We start from the raw sequence: 18,825 nt of genomic DNA, 5'->3' as shown, positions 1-18,825 counted from the left end.
AAAATTACACAGGATTCTTTATTGAAGGACTTCTCAGTCTTTACTTGCCAACATGCTCTGCGACTATCTTAGAGTGATATGGGATGCAATAGTTTCCAAGGTAATTTGTCCACAGGATTTTTTTTTTTTTCCCTTTTCATGGAGTATCTTATGCCACCATTCACAGAGTATTCCTTGAGAAGGCATTCACTGGATATGAAAGTGCACCTCTCTCCCGTTCGTCAGCCAGTTCCAAGGTAGCTTTGCAACCAGGAGGGATCCAGGTGGCCAAATATGGATGTACAAACCCTCCTTGGGTGTGATGGGTCTCAGTGGCTGGAATCAGGGCAAGACCCCAGAAAAGAGAAAATCCTTCCCAAATGTCTGGGCATGCCCACTGCCTGGGGGTTGGTCTGTATGACCTGACCTTCCCGTCCAGCTCAGTGGCCCTAAGGGTAAATCGTGTGGCCAGAAGACATGGGGTGATGGGGTGCGGGGAGCCTAGAGAGAAAGAAACCCACCCTTGCCCACCTTCTCCGAAACTCCAGAAGAGAGGTGCAAGGGAGAGTGTGTGGGGGGAAGAAAAACAGAAGATTCCATTTGTACCGGATGGCTTTGTTTTTTAATCTGTTTGCAAATGTTCAGTGTAATGGTTTGAAACCCAGCCGTGTAGCTGCCGCCGCCCACACACAGAGCTGCAGTAGCACTGAGCATCGGCAGGCAAGCCGTATCTCCAGCATCGGCCATTACACCCGAACCCACACCAGGGCAGGCTGCACCCCTACCCCCCGGGTCCCTCCACCACCCCCCCACCACCCTGCACCCCTGACACCCACCATCCTCCACACACACAATTAAAAAAATTTTTCCAGCACTCGGTTTCCTCTAGAGAAGGCAGAAAGAGAAGCAAAGGCAGACATGGGACGAGGAGGGAGGAAACTCGTGCCTCATCGGAGCCACCAGTTTTCCGGAGAGCGCGGCAGCCCCCACCTGCCTGTGGACTGACCACTTCAAGGTGAGAGAGGTCTTTGTGATTTCTTTGTGCACCTGGAGGTCTGGGAGGCAAGGCCAGATGAAGGGAGCTTAATCACTGAGCCTTGTCTGTCACCTCCTGAGTGATTCTATCAGGCAAGCATGATGGATGCTCTCTTCCAAGCACACGCAGTTTTCTGTGACACAAGCCCCCACTCAGGTCCCCGTGAGTGCCTTGGAGTCAGGGGGCTTCTCAGGCCCCCTCCTCCACCTCTCAGCACAGCCTCCTGAGCCGAGACGTGGACTAAGGGCTGACCCTGCCTTTGGCTTGACCTGTTGATTTCCGACTGAGGCCACTGACCTTCCTCCTTGGAGTGAGCGCTGACCCCAAAGTGGGTCCCTACAGAGTGGTTCTCCATCTATGGGACTTTGGGAAACCTGTCTGCCCAGTGGCCCCAAGCCCGGTAATCAGAAGCAATCAGACCCAGCTGTCCAGCTAATCTCTATGAAATAGGCTTCCTTCCCAGTAGAAATCAACAAAGTTTAAAATAGAACGGACTGTAATCGGAAATGAAGCTATAGAGTTGTGTGTGTGTGAGGCAACACAGCAACATCCGTATGGAAAATATTAAGGACAAATTACATAGCTCACCGCCATGGGAGCCAGGAAAAGAAATGATTTCCTTGCTTATTAAGCATGTTTGTGGGTCGAAGGGGAACCGAGTGGGGACATCTCCTCTGGACACTTTCAACCTCTGGACCAGAAGGAGAGGGATTAGAGAAGAACGACAAAGATGGAGGGAAAGGAAAAAGGCCACAATGTAACGTACTTGGAGAAGAGAAGCAGAGAAAAAAAGCTCCAAATTCTGTGCAGTGAGGGATGAATCAGTTGGCATAGGTTTATTTTTAGTCTCTAAGATCTGCTGTTACAGTTTGCCTGGCATTAATTAATGTCATAGGCGTGTTTCAGATTCTGAAGGTCCTGAGCGTGTCATTCAAACCGGGAGGTGTCGACCCTCATGTCTGGGCGCTCTCGGGCCTCGGGGTCTGGTCTCCTGCACAAACACGAGTCCAGAATGTTGCGCTCTCTGACCTTGCCCTCTCCGGGTGTATCCGTTCATCTCCTGGCTCCAACCCGTGGAGGTCTGGCCACTGGCCAAGGGAGAATTGCAATTGTTATGCTTTGTTTTTCAAAAAGGAAAGGCTGTACGGAGTCGAAATTGGGGGGAAAAGATGTTGGATCATGGCTTGGAAAAAAAAATGGCTTTAGAGGCATCTCTACCACTACAGAGAAGGACGGGGCTCCCTAATCTCCACACGGGGTGAATATTGACGAAGTGTGTTTTGTAAACAGAGAATCGCTCCCAAGGTAGTTAGGACGAAGCGTAATATTTTAGCAGGAACTCATCATGGGACTTGGAAGTGGTCAGATGTTGGCTGAAATCTCACCTGAGGCTACTTACCCTGAAAACGCCTGTTCATATTTTGGAGCCCAGGCTGTATTGAAAGAGCAGTTTAGATGCCGGAGCTGTCCTGAGCAGGGTGCCTCGCTCTCTGAGGTGAAAACAGGATAACAGCTGGCATGAGGAAGAGGCAAGCGTGAGAAACAAGGCCGAGCAGTAGTGGAACCATTGAGACAACTGTCTTTGTACATTTGCAACAATTATTAGGTCAGTAAGAAAGTGTGAATGCATCCCAGCCCCTGATTCGAGAGGACATCTCTTGTCCTCTCTTAAATTAATTCAAATATCCCCCCACGACCCTACAGTCAGACTCAGTCATTGACGACTAGGTGTTCAGAGCCGCCTATGTATGGTCTTCATTTAGCTCCTGAGTCTTTCATGGTTGGTCCATCTGAGACAGGGGAGTGGACAACCCCACCCAGGAACATTCCAGAGCAGTGGTTGACCTCTCTATCAAGTGAAGAAATACAAAGAGTGTGGCTGATCTCTGATGGCCACTGGGCAGGTTCAGTGCTCGGGTCCTCAAGAGAGATTAGCATCACTGAATTTGAGCAGTTCTTAAGAAGGAGGGTCAGGACCACCGAGAGGGTGTGAGTAGGCAGGGAACTGACTTGGGTGTTTTGTCGAGATTGGGTTCTGTCCTTCAACCCAGGCAGCGGACTCAAGGATCCCTAGTCCATGCATGTGAGCTGTGTGTGTCTGGGTGAGTCATTCCTTCCTGACCACACCAAGCTCCTTGAACATGGCCCATCACATCCTCTACCAAAGCTTCTTCAGCAACCACAGTTGGATTTTTCTGGGCCGGGAACACCTAGCTAGCAGGTGGTGATGAGTGGGGATCCAGTGGATGGGTAACGGGAATTCCGTTCTAATGGGAACCTCTGGTTCCTTCCAGGTTTGCCATGTGTGTGGCCACTGATGTACGAGATGGGTGCCCACCTGGGCACATCAGACAGGGCAGATGACAGACCTTCAGGCTCTTGTCACCTGCTTGAGACCTGACCAGAGGATGCCCTTAGAAAATGAAGTGAAAGCTTCCCCCGGTGCTGAAAACCTGGAGTCTTTAGCAGCTTTGTAATTTGTTTAAGTGCAGAGAGGTCTGATATGCCAGGCCAGTTGAAGGGATAAGTCCAAAACTATGATCAGAGAAGGTGACTGCTGCTGCTGACTCTGACTGCCCAGTGTTATGCCCGGGAAGGAGATGCTTTGCCTGCATCTCTTTTTCTAGTCCTTGTAATGCCTGGAAGGCTGCAGCCATCCCATCACCTTCTGATGGAGGAGGAAACGGAGCCTTATGTATGTTATTTTTTGCATTGCCTTCCATAGTAGATCCACCGATCTTACCATAAAATAACTCTTTCCCCTAAAAAAGGCTTGATGAAGGATTTTCCTCTCCCTCACTCCTGGGCGAGGCACCTGTTTACCTGTGGTGTCTGCAGGCAGAGTCCTGCCCATTCTGGAAGTACAGGGGCCCCACTGGAAGAGCCAGAGCTCAGCCCACTGGAGGGAGGCCTGTGGGGCCGGAGGGGTGGCCTCCCTGCAGGTGAAGGGCAAAGGTCCCCAGCCCCGTTCCTTGCCTGCTGAGTTCCCACCCCCAGCAAAGGTCTGCAGCTAGGCGACTGTCACCTATGGTCCTGGGAAGGGCCAGTTGTCTGCAGTGCAATGCGGAAGCTCAACGGGGTGCAGCGTGCAGGTGGGCGTCCCACGTGAGGGGCGGGGTTCTCCAGGGCCCCTAGCTCCCAAGCAGCCCCATCTACAGGTCCTCCCTGGCCCCCTCCTCCTCTGTGACCGCTGTGGGCCTCACATCCTGGGGGGGTCCCTAGAAACAGGGCCTGTTGATGCAAACACACGTGTCTCTCGCCACAGGAAACGTGGGCTCACGTCCACAGTGATAACCACCGCGCTCCTCCCAGACACAGAAGAGGAACAGCTTTTCGATGTTTAACTAAATTAGGAAACATGTGTTCTCCCTGCCCCTGTGTCTCCTTCTGGCAGTTCTCAGTTGACCTTAGGTGGAGCCTCTGCTCTCGCTTTCTATCCTACAGTGGGAAGCTGGACAGTTAGGCAGTAAAGCCCTGTTCCTCTGGTCTTAGCTAAAAGCTGGGAGAAAACATGGTTTTAGTGATACTAGAAACCAGTGGATCTGGGGTCCTAGGTAGGGCTGTCCGAGAGAATACAGGGTGCCCAGCTGGACTTCAGGGACGCTGTGAATTCTCTTATAGTATAAGGATTGCACAGGATATACTAGCTTGTTCTTTGTTGTTTCTTCTAGACTCAAATTTAACTAGGCATCCTGTATTTTTAAATTTTTTTATTTTAAAAACATTTATTTTTATGTATTTATTTGGCTGTACCAGTTCTCAGTTGCAGTACGTGGGATATTCAGTCTTGGCTGTGGCATGCAAACTCTTAGTTGTGGCATATGGGATCCAGTTTCCCAACCAGGGATTGAACCTAGGTTCCCTGCATTGGGAAAACGGAGTCTTAGCCACTGGACCACCAGGAAACTCACCCTTCTGCATTTTTTTTTCTTTTCCCTTAAAAAAAATAATTTTATTTATTAAAATTTATTTTATTTTTTTGGCTGTGCTGAGTCTTTGTTGCTGTGCAAGCTTCTCTCTAGTTGCAGCGAGTACGGACTACTCTCTGACTGCAGTTTTCTTAGGTTCCTCGTGCAGTGGCTTCTCTTGTTGCCAAGCACAGGCTCTAGGCAGCAGCAGCTTCAACAGTTGCAGCATGTGGGCTCTGTAGTTGTGGCTCCCGGGCTCTGGAGCACAGGCTCAGCAGTTGTGGCACTCAGACTCCGTTGCTTCTTGGCATGCGGGATTGTCCTGGACTAGGGATTGAACCCAGGTCTCCTGCCGTGGCAGGTGGATTCTCATCCACTGAGCCCACCAGGAAAGCCCCCCATCATGCATTTTTTTTCTTTTTTTAAAATTTTCCCATCATGCATTTTTAAAAATTGATGTATAGTTTATTTACCATATTAGTTTCAAGTGTGCAGCACAGTGATTCATTTAAAGGTATATATATGCCCACATACATATATGTTTTTTCAGTGCATTCCGCATTTTTATATATTTGCTACAAGTAGTAGTAGTAGTATGGGCTTCCCTGATAGCTCAGTTGGTAATGAATCTGCCTGCAATGCAGGAGACCCCGGTTTGATTCCTGGGTCGGGAAGGTCCCCTGGAGAAGGAAAAGGCTACCCACTCCAGTATTCTGGCCTGGAGAATTCCATGGACTGTGTTGTCCACGGGGTCGCAAAGAGTCGGGCAAAACTGAGTGACTTTCACTCACTCACTCACTCAGTAGTAGTATCTGTAGTACGGGGTATGCCCATGCAAACTTGAAAAACTTGCTCTGGGAGGAGCTGGGGTCAAGTTCTCCATCAGATTAGCTCCCTGGGCCCTGAGGAGAATAAAGTTGCCTATGTGCTGTAGTGGGTACCTGGCTCCGGGCACACAGTAACATTTTATATGCAGGGTGGTCTCCTTGGGTCTTTCCCGGGGAGGCATGATGAAATTCGCTGTCCCGGGGAGCAGCCAAGACCCAGGGATGCTGGCCTGACTTTCCAGGTGCTCAGATTCCGCCTCCCTGCCTAGGACTTTCTGACAGTGGGTGGGTAAGCAGAGCAAGCGCCTAGGAAAACCAAGCTTTGGAGGAGCAGTAATAACAGGTTAGCTTGGAAACGCTCTATGCAGAGATGGGAAGGCTGTATCAACACATGCAAATTATATGCAAATACACTTGGCCGCCTGGCAGTGTGTACCTGTGGGAGGCCATGAGCTCATCCCACATGCACCCCACTACTGTCCTGGGTCTCTGGCTATGGCAGGTGTACTGGGCTGAGCGCCACTGGGACCTGGTGAGGTCCACGTTCCTGGAGCATGTTTGGCCTGGGGCAGGAGGTGTGTGTGTGTGTGTGTGTGTGTGAACAAGCACACACACATGTTCTCTGGTGTAGCTGAGGATGCGAGGGGGCTGGTGTGGAGGTGGATGCATGAGGCAGGGGGAACACACTGATGTGTGCGTGACTTGCCATTGTGATCTGTGCACACCCAGCCAGAAACACAGCTCCTGTCTCTCAGGATAAGCCCTCCTCAGGATCTCTCTCCAGAGAGGAAGAGGCAGTCCCTCTTTCTGGTCATCCTCCTGCCAAGATGCCCAGAATGGGTGCTGTTGATGAGAATAATTGCAGCTGTAATGTTCCCACTGGCTTCCACCATGGCTTCCCAGGTGGTTCAGTGGTAAAGAATCTGCCTGCCAATGCAGGATATGCAACAGACGCGGTTCAATCCCCAGGTTGGGACAATACTCTGGAGAAGGGAATAGTAACCCACTGCAGTACTCTTGCCTGAAAAATTCCATGGACAGAGGAGCCTGACGGGCTGCAATCTATGAGGTCGCAAAGAGTTGGACATGACTGAGCACACACACACAAAAATGCTCCCATTAACACTGACTGGGGTTAGAGATCCACCCGCCTTTTGGGGAGCACCATGAACTTAATTAATCCAAGTGCCTGGGGTTATTATCGTCCCTGCCAGACAGAGCAGTCTGTGAAGGCTTTGAAAGACAAAGGAACTTGTCCACAACTAGTGAGAACGGAGCCCAGGTTCAACCTTAGGTGCCCTAAGACCCCTGCTCTGAGATTTTGGGAGCTTGGTAGAGCCCTGTCCACTGAGGATTGATACCTGAATCTTGGGCACAGACTTTTTGGAGAGAGTGAATTCTCATGGGAAAGTCTTCATGGAGATTTGCAAGTTTTAAGTGAGATGGTTTGGGATTTGTGCTTTTAGAGTTAACAGGGTTGGCCCCAAATGTTGGTGCCAACTGCACCCCCATATGTTAAGAGATGTTCCCCAAGAGAGTAACTGAGCCCAGAGACTGATGATGGAGGGGTGGGCTGCCCCAGCCCCTCTGTCTTGTCTGCTGAAGAAAGGAGCTCAGGTTAATGGCTAAGCATGGTGACATGAGCTTCTTCTCAGGCTCCCCAGAAGACCCCAGATCTGAGTTAGGTCTGAAGGTCTGGAGCAAGGCAATGAGATGCAGACGGAAGGACGGACACAGAACAAGTCATGGGGCCCCCACGCCAGCAGGAGCTGAAAGGCCATGGTGGGCTGGGATGCAAACAGGAAGTGGGGTTTGGGACGGAGCCGCAGAGGTGTGCAGAGGCCAGCACCCTGGCGACAATGCAGGTGGCAGAGACTACTTCAGGGAGCTGTGACTAGAGTGAGGATGTTGGACTGAATTTTGTTTGAAAATCAGCCCTCTGGTCATGGGAGGAGTGTGATGTTTACAGGGGGCCTGGGGGTGAAGGGAGATCACTGGACCTTTGCTGCTGGTGGGCACACAATCCATTCCCATCCTGCTCAACTGCCTTCTCCACCCACAGCCCAGCAGGCTGAGCGGCCCCTGCAGACCGTGTTCCTGAGTTCACCGCTCTTGGCTCCCTCTCCTTCCCGCCTACAGAGAACACGTGCACTGGCTCCCAGCCCGCACTGCCCTGAGTTCTTCCCCTCGGGGCCAAACTCGGCACAACTGGACCCCACGAGAACAGGAAGAAGTCAATGCAATATTAAGCATGCCTGAGCCCTGCTGCCTGACTTTTGAGAAGGTCAGGGCCTGATTTGTGTTTGGCTCCCACTTCCCTGGGCTGGGCTTCCCATGGAGCAGAAGTCATGGTGGGAGGAACCGATTGCCTCACCGAGCGGTCTTGCTCCCAGGCCCACTGGGTGAAGTGCTTCATGGTGCAGGATGCTGCCCCCAGAAGCCTGGGTCTCCCAGCTGCCCAGACTTGATCGGGAGACTGGACAAACACACCTGATGGTCCTAGCCACCCCTGCCCCCACCAAGTACACCCGAGGAAGGACAAGTCAGAGGTTGAGCATCCCTGCCATGATAAGCTCTGGAGAACAGGAAGGTCCTAGAGGGAAAAGGACCTGGTAGGAAGTTGCTTTGGCCAGCCCAGCCTTGGAGAGGGAGTTACTGCCCCACTGTTTCGTGCCAGGGGGAACTCTTTCTTTGAAAAAGCTACAAACAACCTTTGCTCTCCCAGCACAGCTGGGAAGTCGGTCTGACAGTTGCTTACCAAGTACCTGTGTGGAGCTGGCTACATGTGTGTGTGCTAAGTCACTTCAGTTGTGTTCCACTCTTTGCAACTACATGGACCATAGCCTGCCAGGCTCCTCTGTCCATGGAATTCTCCAGGCAAGAATAGTGGAGTGGGTTGCCATGCCCTCCTACAGAGAATCTTTCTGACCTAGGGGTCGAACCCATGTCTCTTACATCTCTTGCATTGGCAGGCGGATTCTTTATCACTAGTGCCAGCTGGGAAGCCCCGTGGAGCTGGGCTAAGAAAGTTAAAATTTGTCACCATCTTCAAGGAGTGCAACTGGTGACAGAAGCTGATGGGTAAACCAATCATTGCAACATGCTGTTTGAAGTGCATGGGGAAGGATGTGCAAGCTACAGGAGCTCCCTGAGAGAGGACAAGTTCCCAGGGTGCCTGGACAATTGGGTCACACCTCACAGAGGATGCAACATCTAGCCAGGCTGGATCACTTTTTCCTGCTCCAGGGAGAGGAATCGTGAGTCCAGAACATAGTCACACACATGGATCGAGCCTGTAGAATGAGTATGTAACACCTTTGGAACAGGAACTCATGTGGTCCAGTCTCAAAGCAGCTTTACAAATAGGGGCTTGTAGGAGACAGCAGGTGATTTATCTGATAGGCAAACAGCAAGGTCCTTTGCTTGAGTTCCTTCAGTGCTGGGGAGGAGTCTCATGATCCACAGCAAAACTTGAAACATTTCTTCTTCCTTTTTCATCCACGTTCCCTCCTCCAATGTCCCTCTTCTCCAAACTCCAATGAAAAGCTCGTTCCTCTGTCCTGACCCTCTTTCTCTCAACAGATTTCCCAGCCTCCCTGCCATGTCTTAATGTTACTGTTAGTCGCTCAGTCATGTCCCACTCTTTGCGACCCTGTGGACTGCAACCCGCCAGGCTTCTCTGTTCGTGGAATCCTCCAGGCAAAAATACTGTAGTGGGGCTTCAGTATTGCCGTTCCCTTCTCCCGGGGATCTTCCCAACCCAGGGATCAAGCCTGGGTCTCCTGCGCTGCAGGCAGATTCTTTACCATCTGAGCCACCTGTGGCCTCAAAAGCTCTACACCCCTTGTCCTCTGCTTGGACTTTGGCCTCATCTTGTAGCATCTTCCTCTTTGCTATTGTTATGCATATCCATCAGCCTTCTGCTGGTTTTAAGTTGCCAAGTGGGTGCTCACCCTAGGACCTTTGCACATCAAACTCCCTCCATTTGGAACAACTCACCCTCAGATTTCCCCTTGGCTGAATCATCCTTGCATTTCAGCTGTCCTCATCATGTGTCACAGCACTCCATTCTTTTTTTTTTTATTCATCACTTATCTCTATCTGAAATGACTTCACTCACTTATGTGTTTTCTTCTATATGATTGTCTCCTACTCCAAAAGGTGAGCCCACAAGTGCAGGGGACTTATCTTATTCTCCCCTGATCCTTTGACCTAGAACAGAAACTTGGAACCTGTTTGGTGTTCAAGAAATAGTTGGTGAATGTGTGAGTAGCTGTGGAATGCAATTTCCCAGGAGTGGTTCTATTTTCTTCTTCATGGCTTTTTTGGGTTGGTATCTGCCTGTTTGGTTTTTGTCCTTATTTTTCCTCAAGCATCTTGAACATGTATCACAGAAAAGACGAAGAGCAGTTTGTTATTGTCCAGTTCAGTCACTCAGTCATGTTCGACTCTGTAACCCCATAGAGTGGAGCGTGCCAGGCTTCCCTGTCCTCCACTATCTCCTAGAATTTGCTCAGGTTCATGTCCATTAAGTCGGTGATGCTGTCTAACCATCTCATGCTCTGCTGCCCTCTTCTCTTTTTTGCCTTCAATCTTACCCAGCATCAGGTTCTTTTCCAATGAGTCAGTTCTTAGCATCAGGTGGCCAAAGTATTGGAGCTTCAGTTTCAGCATCAGTCCTTCCAGTGAAGAACAGTTCAGTGATGGCAAAACCTTCTCTGGGCAGTGGGAGGTGACAGGGCAGACTGGACAAAGCACAGCTTCTCCTGGACAGGAAAACAAGCCAATCCACTGACTCAATGGACATGAGTTTGAGTGAAGGACAAGGAAACTGGGTGTGCTGCAGTCCACGGTATCGCAAAGAGCTGGACACAACTTAGTGACTGAACAATAACAACACGGAAGGGACACACCCAGAGGATGGGATGGTGGGAAAGAAAGCCAGAACACGAGCTCAGAGGCCACCGAGAGAACAAAATCCCTGGGGTCTCCTAGGCCAGGACTTGGACTTGAGGAGCAGTCATCATTCGGTTTCATGAGGACAAAGGGATACTTGGCTTGGAGAAGTAGCTGGCAGAGGCTGATATACAAATCTTGGTTTTAATCTGTTTATTGAAATGTTTAAACATATCATTTTTGTAAATACATCTGAAAGACACTGATTAATCCATCTCCCAAGGGGTGGGTGGGGTGGGGGTCTTAGCCCCACCATTTTGTTCCCCATCTGGATCAGTGAACTCTTCCTCTTAAAAAAAAAGAACAAGAAAACAAACTCATTACATAAGAAACTTTTGACAGGGGGTGGAAGAGGGGAACCAGTTTTTCTTTTTATTGCTGAAACGTGGGGCTTTTTCTTTCTGGTCTAAAAAATTAATCTACAGAAACAGTGGGTGACACTGACAAAAATCACTTCAGATGCTGGGAATGATTTCATTTTTACACTTGATGATTAAAAATCAGATCAGCCAAGTGCTCAAGAGCTCCAGCATGCCTTCCTAAATAGGGGTACTATGGGTAGGGAACGAAATGCAATTGCCTTCGCCTGGCTTTTGGTCTGTCACTCAGGCACTTCTGTTCTCTCTAGCTCTGGGAAAGCAGAGTCAGGGTGACCGTCTAGGAAAATGAACTGCTCAGGCAATTACGGCAGGAGCATCAACAACAAGGCAGTAATGGGCTCCGGAGGCTCTGAATCTTTCCCTGGATGTAGTACGATCATAGCCTGATGTGAGCCAGGAAGCTGGAGTGATGGGAGCTGTTCCGGAAAAGGGAGGGGGCATTTGTTTGCTGACCAGGGGTGGAGGAGGACAGTTTTGGGGAAACTGTCTTGAGAGTCAGAAGGACATTGTCCTGATGAACCTGTGCCCCCCGCCCACCAAACCACAGCCAGGGGCGTCTTCCTGCTTCCTCGTTCAACCCTCCCCTGAATGGGTCTGGACCAGAGAAACCAACCCAAACCCAGCCCATTCCCGATATCAGAAGAGTCTAAAGGGCTGGCACATTGTCTGACGTGACATTTCCCAAGATTGGTATCTAGACCTGGGGTACTGTATTTTTTTTTTTAATTTCTTAACTTCTGTAAATTTAGGTGGAACCATTAAACACTATTATTATTTTTTTAATTGGAGGATAATTACTTCCCAATGTCGTGTTGGTTTCTGCTGAACAACAATGTGAATCAGCTATGTGCTTGCATGCTAAGTTACTTCAGTCGTGTCCGACTCTTTGTGACCCCATGGACTGTAGTCTGCCAGGCTCCTCTGTCCATGGGATTCTCCAAGCAAGAAAATTGGAATGGGTTGCCATTCCCTTCTCCAGGGGATCTTCCTCATCCAGGGATTGAACCTGTGTTTCTTACGTCTCTGTCTCCTGCATTGGCAGAAGGGTTCCTTACCACAAGCGCCACATTGGAAGCCCTGAATCAGCTATACATATATACATTTGTGTCTATGCTATATACATGTACAGATGTATCCCCTCCTTCTTGGGCTTCCCTCCCCTATGCCCCTCCCCTCGCACCCCACCCCTGTAGGTCCTCACAGAGCCCTGCGCTGAGCCCCCTGTGCTGACAGCAGCTTCCCACTGGCTCTGGTTTACACGTGGTCGTGTATGCATCTCAATGTTTCTCTCACAGTTCGTCCCGGCCTCTTCAGGAGAAGGTGTGTCTGCAAGTCATCTGCATCTCTATTAAACATTTGAAGATAAACTTTATATCTTGGAGTCATGTTCCATTTACAGGAAAGTTGCAAAGTTAGCCCTTTGTCCCGCTGTGAGCATCTGACATGCACACAGGGCTGCACAATGACAGAGATGTAGTATGTTGACGCACGACTGTAACTGAATTCCAGATGTTATCTAGACTTTCAGTCTTCCCTGGATGCTGGCTTTCTATTCTAGGATCCAGACGAGGGTCAAGTGGTGTCTTCTGACATATCTTTTTAAAAAGTGACTACCTAGGGAATTATTTTAATGGATATTACAGAAGTATATCATGACCACATCAACTGTGATTACAGTTTGTAAACAATTAAATGACAAAAAAACATGTCAGTTTGAAGAAATATGTTAGAAGTATAAATGAAAATGACGCTCAGCTTGGGGATGAGGATCCGGCATGGAGTGGTCTGGCTCCTTTTCATCACCACCGCCCTCCCCCCGACTGAAAGGGAGGGCATGGTGTACAGTCCCCCAGAAATCTGGTTGTAGAATCCTGACTGTGGAACTGGCCCAAGGGAGCCTCCAGGCCAGCAGCTCTTCCACGATCCAACAGCGCCTCCTTCCTCAGCAGGAGGAAGGCAGGAGGTGGAGGTGGAGGTGGGGGAGCGGGAGACCCTCTGGTGGGAATAAAGTTTCCATCTCAATTATTCTGCTGACCCTTGACTTCCATTATCATGGATAATCAAAAACCGGCTGGATGCGGCATGTTTTAAATAAAAACATGGTTGAAGTGGCCCAGAGGACACTCAGGCAGTTAATTACACGACCACTCCTGCAACTGCTCTTCAGGGGAGTGCTCTTTTCCATCTGCACAGAAATGAGAACAACGGCCGTGGGGATGCGTCCCAGCCCTGTGGAGGGCTCCCCTTAAGAGGAGCTCTACAGGTGAACCTCATTTCTCACTACACGGGGACTGTGGTTACAAACCTCTTTTGACAAGGAGAATGTTAAGGGAAATGGAATCCAGAGAGGAAAGAGGCTTAAATGAAAACCCGATTGCATGTTCCCAAGAGCGTGTGTGTGTGCCCCTGCCTCCCGCTTGAAGCCCGCTGTGAACACTCTGCAGTTGATAAGCTTGGAGACTTGGAGGTTTTTCCATCCCGGCAGGTCCCACCTGGCTGGTAGGTCTCTACGGGCCCCCATGCAAGGTCTGGGTTTGGCTCAAGGCTGGAGAAATCTGATGGGGTTTGTCTCTGGGTAGATAGTGTCCTCGGGCTGATCCTGTGCAGGCCATCAGGTGACAAAGAGGGAAGCCCAAACAATTACTTAGGACACCCGGGGAAGACAACCTGAGAGGGACAAGAAATGTGAGGGTCCATCTCAGGAGAGTCGAAGGAGAAGGGTGGCTGTCTGTCCTGACTGGTCTTGCATAGTCTCTTCACAAGTTGTCCTGCTGCTGCACAACAGTGAAAACAAGCAAATGACAAACAGACACATCCACTCATTTCCTTTCGTTTAACACATGCCCTGGGGACTATGATCTGCTCTGGACCCAGTTCAAGGCTTTGCAGAGGCCCCTGGAGGTAGGGGAGAGAAGGGCTGGCAGCAGGATGTGGAGAGAGGACCACATCTGGAGGCGTCTTGCAGTCACTTCAGATTTGACTCATCCGAAGCCTCGAGATCTTCTTAGCGCCCTGCTTGCTGGTGAGGCTGAGCCAGGTCCCCGGGCCCCAGATTTCCTGCACAGACTCATCCTTCTGCTGAGTCTTGGGGGAGAGCTGCTCTCAGAGCTGCAAGAAGGGGGCCAGGTGCAGCCACCCTGGGGATTTGTGCCATGTGGCTGCATCTCTGGGGGCCAGGGAAGATTCTGGGCACTGAATCCCAAAGGCAGGGGGTGATTAGGCTCCCCCTGGCCCCACTTCTGGACAGAAATTCATTGAACCCCAGAGGCACGGGGTCATTAGACTCCCCCCGTCCCCACTTCTGGAAGGGAACGTGTGTCAAGGGGCACAGGGGCCATGCAGCATTGCTCCTCATGTAAGTTCCTCTTCCCATCCAGTCTTCCTGGACCTGCAGGACATCTGCGTCCTGTCCTGGTTTTGCTGTCTTTTAGCTGCACCTGAGAGCTGTTCTTTAGAGAACTGTCATGACAGACTGCAATTTTGCCAAACGAGCCTTACTCTTGGCAAGGGAGTGATATATCTTTTTTGTTTGTTTCCTTGAGGGAGGAAAAAAAAAAAAAAAAGGCCCAAGAAAGCAAGTTCACAATAATTCGGAAATGATTTTTCTTTTTCTTTGGTGACTGGTGTCACATGCTTACTGGGTTAGTTATCTGGTTCCCAATCTGGACAGATGAATTATGTGACAGTACTTAGAAAAATTGGAAGGGGAGGGATTGTTTATTATCTTGAGATATAATTCACATACCATAATGTTTCCGTTCTAAAGTCTATGATTTAGTGGTTTTTAGTGTATTCACAAAATTGTGCACTTATCTCTATGATTGAATTCCAGAACATTCCACCCCCCTATCCCAAATAACTTCTGCACGTAGCAGCCGTCACTCCCTTCCCTAGCCCCAGCCCTAAGGAGCTATAACTCTACTGTCTGTCTCTGCAGATTTGCCTTTTCTGGACATTTCATATACATGGAACCAGACGACATGTCGTCTTTGGCGTCTGGTTTCTGCCGCTCAGCATAGCTCTGGGGTCCACTCAGTGTAGCTCTGGGTCCACTCAGCATAGTTAGGGGTCCACTCAGCATAGCTCTGGGTCCACTCAGCATAGTTCTGGGGTCCACTCAGCGTAGTTCTGGGGTCCACTCAGCATAGTTAGGGGTCCACTCAGCATAGCTCTGGGTCCACTCAGCATAGTTCTGGGGTCCACTCAGCGTAGTTCTGGGGTCCACTCAGCGTAGCTCTGGGTCCACTCAGCGTAGTTCTGGGGTCCACTCAGCGTAGTTCTGGGGTCCAGTCAGAGTAGCTCTGGGGTCCACTCAGCATAGTTAGGGGTCCACTCAGCATAGCTCTGGATCCACTCAGCATAGTTCTGGGGTCCAGTCAGAGTAGTTCTGGGGTCCAGTCAGAGTAGCTCTGGGGTCCACTCAGCATAGTTAGGGGTCCACTCAGTGTAGCTCTGGGTCCACTCAGCATAGTTCTGGGGTCCACTCAGCATAGCTGTGGTTCCATTCAGTGTAGTTGGGGGTCCACTGACATTGTTCCAGGGTCAGGATTTCATTCTTCTGTTGCCTCATGTCTCCATGGCATAGATATGTGAGATTTTTAATCTAATCATCCATTGATATGTTTATTTTCAATTAACTCCAAAGTCATGATTTTTTAAGTTACTTTTGTACAGGGAAACTTTCCCATTAAGCTATCTTCATGAAGTATATTCACACTGTAACTTAGGAGGAAAGAGAAAATCAAAGCCCTTTCCGGATGTAGAGACAGATTCTTTTCTGAGGGCTTCCTTGGTTATGGGGGACTGTCTACCTACCGCCTTCTCAGTCCTTTCTGCATCCTCCCCCATGGCTCTCTACTTCTGGGAGTTTTGCCTTACTCCAGGGGCAGGCCCAGCTCTTCAGCTCTTCCAGTCTTCTCCTCTCTCTTCCTTGCATCCACAGCTGTCCCATGGCCCTCCCTCTCCCTGTCGGGGACAGCCAGACACTCACAAACCTTTGACCTTCGTGCATTTCCAAGCCTCCCCAGCTTGCCTCTTGCTGCTACACCTGCCCAGAAAATTCTTTAGCATCCTGCAACACCCAGCTCATCTATTTTATCCAGGAAGTTCCCCAAACTGTCTTTCCCTGGGCTTCCGTGATGCTTTATTTCTGTGTCATGGTCAGGGGGTGGTTCTATGATATTTAACAATGGGAAAACTGTTAATACCAATAAACTGGATTGGATGCTGGTGGCAGTGCTGGGATCTGGGATGCTGGAGGGTCCTGGGGAGGGGAAGGGACATTGGAGCTGTGCTCATGCTACACCACTGAGACATTGCTCCCGGCTTTCCCAGTTTTACCTGCATACTACCTGTGACCACTTGCACACCTGGTGGCTCACATAGCTGGGGAGGTGCCTGAGCGTTGATGCTAGAGGTATAGGGAGTGGAATCCATATGAATCTTCAGGATGTGGTTCTTCCAAAGACCAGCTCACTCACCCAAGTAAAATTCCTCCCCAAGCCCAATCTAGCTCAGTGTGAGGCTTAGATACATGACCAGCTGGAGGTTGACATGCAGAGAGTCTTAATCACTGGACCACCAGGGAAGCCCTGAGACTCTTTTTTGTTTTTTTTAACCATACCAATAGCTGCAATTAAAAAAAATTGAAGTTGATTTATAATGTTGTGTTTCAGGTACACAGCAAAGTGATTTAACTTTACATATATGTACATGTATATATGTATTCTTTTTAAAGTTCTTTTCCATTTTTGATTATTAAAGATACTGAATATCTTTAATATCTTCAGTTCCCTGTGCTATAGGTCCTTGTTATTTATTTTCTATATAGCGGTGCATGCGTGCTCAGTCTCTGAGTCACATCTGACTCTTTTAGACCCCATGGACTGTAACCCACTAGGTTCCTCTGTTCATGGGATTTTCCCGGCAAGACTACTGGATTGGATTGCCATTTCCTCCTCCAGGGGATCTTCTCCACACAGGGATCAAACCTGTCTCCTGTGGCTCCTGCATTGGCAGGAGAATTCTTTACTACTGAGCTATGTGGGAAACCCATATATAGTGCTGTGTATCTGTTAATTCCAAACTTCTAATTTATCCCTCCCCACCCATTCCCCTTTAGTAACCATAAGTTTGTTTTCTATGTGACTTAGAGATTCATTTTGCCTCTCAACTTCCACCACTGAGAATAATTATTATTTATGTACTGAACTTGTACATACTGTATTCTTACATATTTATGGATTGTATTTATTATACTTTTCAATGCTCCATCACTCCTGTGTTTTCTCCTTACAAAGTAAGAGAGAGCAGGGCAAGGACTAGAGTGGGGAGTCAGAGAAAACTCCACCATGGATGCAGAATTTAGGGGTGCCCCAAACTGAAGTCATCAAGATAATGTTTTCATGCGATGTATTGAAAATAAAAATTAATGGTACAGCAGAAACCAACACAATATTGTAAAGCAATTATCCTCCAGTTTAAAAAGTAAATTAAAAAATTAATGCAAGTGATTCCAAATTGAGCAAAGTACCAGTACTTTAAATAAAGACAGCATCACAGAGATCCTTGTCAGGCCTTCTTCACTTGCAGTGGAAATACCCTACCTGGGCCCTGAGAACCTGCAGTATTATGTGGGGAGGTTCTTGGACGCTTCTTCCAACCCCACCTCCAGGAAGACAACGACGCTGGCTCTACTTCTTACCAGCCTTCACAGGACAAACACGTCTCTGATATGCTGGGTGCCACACCTCCATTTCCCAGCAGCAGGCTCGGTAGATGCGCTGTTAGATCAATAGTCACAATTACTGAAGGCCTCAGCAGAGGCTGTATTTTTTTTCTCTCCCTCTCTGCATCTCTCTCTTCCTGTTTTTTAAAGGTTGTTACTGTGACATTAAGTGATGTATAGAAAAGAATTGACTTCCTATTTCTGAGCCAGACCAAGTTTCATCTCTGCATGTGTCTCCTCCAGGTTGTTCAAAACGGTGCTTTTCTCAGTTAAGCCCAGTGTTGACTCAAAGGCCAAGCCACAGGAGGTCATCCTCTTTTACTTTGTTTTCTAATACACCAAGAGGGTGCCTCTGCCCTCGGAGATGCTGCCTGTAGAGTGGGCACCATTTCAGCAAAGAGGGTAGGAGGCAGGCTGGGCCAGCGCCTCTCTGCTCTGAGTTCTTTTCTGGGGCCACGGATGTCTCCCCAGCTTCAGGCCAGGTCATTCGTGTTTGAGTTGGAGCACCACTGGCCGCAGGTACCTCTCTCTCCATCAAGGTATGTAACATACTTCACGAGGTAAGCCTATAGATAATGCTAGTTTTTTAAAAAACAAACTCTTTTTTTTTCCTCACCCTGTACTCTTAATGATGTATTTATCTTCAAGCATACAGTTAAAAAGAAAATGCTGCATAAAACTGGGCTTGACCCAGTTCAGTAATTGTCCTGTGTGCTTACCATCACTGTTCTTTTTGTCAAAATATTTACTGCAAATCATAATGGCTGTCAGAAACCGAGTCTGCAATCCGTGTTCTCCTGAACATAGAAAAACCTATAAGGAAATTTGTTGCTGTTGCTTGGTAAGCAGTTCTTTTTTTTTTTTTTTTTTTTAGTGATGGATCTAATTAAACTGAAGGTGTGAATTGGTTAGGAACATTAGTTCTATTAGCCCAAGAGTCAGAAAAAAAAACATACAGTATAATCTAAATATCAAGGTATTTGAGAGTCATACTATTTATAGCAGCTCTACT

At 48.9% G+C, this 18,825-nt stretch overlaps 1 protein-coding gene across 2 annotated transcripts in view; it reads left to right on the top strand.

Annotated features, from left to right (window-relative positions):
- Positions 1–17,486: 17,486 nt before the first annotated feature.
- Positions 17,487–18,825, top strand: part of ZNF831 (zinc finger protein 831) — a 92,068-nt gene continuing 90,729 nt past the window's right edge. The window contains exon 1 of one of the 2 annotated variants that reach the window (XM_061437019.1): positions 17,487–18,352. The gene's annotated coding sequence lies outside the window, so the exon portion shown is untranslated. The remainder of the gene's footprint in view (positions 18,353–18,825) is intronic. The other variant, XM_061437018.1, reaches the window with a different exon arrangement.

The sequence above is a fragment of the Bos javanicus genome, chromosome 13 (genome assembly GCF_032452875.1).
Source record: "Bos javanicus breed banteng chromosome 13, ARS-OSU_banteng_1.0, whole genome shotgun sequence".
NCBI lineage: Eukaryota > Metazoa > Chordata > Mammalia > Artiodactyla > Bovidae > Bos > Bos javanicus.
This window is presented reverse-complemented; position numbering and strand designations above follow the sequence as displayed.